Here is a 1605-nt window from a genome sequence, read left to right as displayed (position 1 = left end):
TTCTCTTTCTGGTTTACTTCACTTAGAATGATGATCTCCAGGTCAATCCATGTTGCTGCAGATGACATTATTTTATTCTTTTTATGGCTGAGTAGTATTCCATTGTGTAAATATTCCACATCTCCTTCATCCAGTCATCTGTCAATGGATATTTAGGTTGCTTCCTTGTCTTGGCTGTTTTAAATAGTGAACATTAGCAACTCTTAAAAACACCCTAAACTCCCCCTTGCCTTCCCCTCCCCCACAGCACTGGCTTCTACCTCCTATAAGCCTAGTCTTGCTCACATCTGCAACTGGGCAGCAGTGCCAGAAAGCCACCCAACAGGAGAGTGTTAGGAGAGCAGGAGGAACAGAGGCATAGAAAATTCTGTAATTGAGGGAGTGCTCATTTGAAGTCTTTAAGGTTCTCAAGGAAGCTGTTTTTTGTTTTTTGTTTTTTGGCTGAGAGTGAGAGGATGGAAGGTGTGAGCTCCAGGGGCTGGAGAGTCTGGAAACAGCCGCTTACAAGAGAGTTAGAGGGAGAACCACGCTGGGGTCCCCGCGCAGCTGGAGGGCCCAGTTGAGGATGAGGACCCCTGATTTAAGGTGGGACCAATCCTTGTGGTCGTGGCTCTTCTCTGTAAACATTCAGCTGCAGAGATGATCACTGAATTTCTCCAGGGCGGGGCTGGCCCTGTGGTTCTGATAGAAAACAGTGGGGATGCTGCGGATACTGGCTGACAAGATGGAGCAGAATCTACAGGCATCGCTAGCTCACCTGGCTTCCAAATCTGCTCGTTTACTTATTTACAAGACATAAGCTTCCTAAGGGCTGGGCCTTATTCTCCACTGGAGTCCCACCACGTTGTCAGTCACCTTCTTGGGGGAGTGAGTCAGATGATGATAGAGGAGAAGTTGGGCGCTCTGGAGCAGGAGGCAGGGCAGAGAGGAGGGTGGGTGAGGTTGGAGGAGGGGCTGGAACGTCTGAACGCCCAGTTTCCAAGGCGGCCAGTTCTGAAGAGAACCCGCTCAGGACCTGGGGCCAGGGTGGAGTGGAGGTCGGGTGACCAACCCATCTCCGCTTGCCCTGGACTTTCTGATTTTACCACTGAAAATCCTGTGTCCCAGGAACCCTCAGTCCTGAGTAATTTGGGCTGACTGTCACTGTCTGGCTTGTTCCTAAGACAAGATCTCTGAGAAGCTGAAGTGTTGGTGGGTGGTCTGTGGAAGTGGCAGGACTGGTCACTCCCGTGGGTGGTGGGCATCTGCCATTTTTTGTCACAGTCTCTGTGTGGCCCCCTTGGCACATCTCCACATCAGCAAGAGAAAACTTCTTGTGTAGCCCTGAACTCCACGAATCACAACTATGCTAATAATGGCAAACACTCCCAGGAGTGGGAGCACCAAAGTGTGGCCACAATCAGCATTTTCAAAGACTGCAAATTAAGTGCCTTGCACTCAGGGCCTTAACAAATCATATCCACAAAAGTCACCCAGAGAGTTCTTTCTTTCTATTGGAAATTTAACTGCTGATTTACTGTAATAGCATCTCTCTCTCTCTTTTTTTTTTTTTTTTACAAATCTAATAATGTCAACTTGTAATATTACATGAAAGGACTATGTAGA

The sequence above is a fragment of the Camelus ferus genome, chromosome 28, assembly GCF_009834535.1.
Source record: "Camelus ferus isolate YT-003-E chromosome 28, BCGSAC_Cfer_1.0, whole genome shotgun sequence".
In the NCBI taxonomy this organism is placed as follows: domain Eukaryota; kingdom Metazoa; phylum Chordata; class Mammalia; order Artiodactyla; family Camelidae; genus Camelus; species Camelus ferus.
This window is presented reverse-complemented; position numbering follows the sequence as displayed.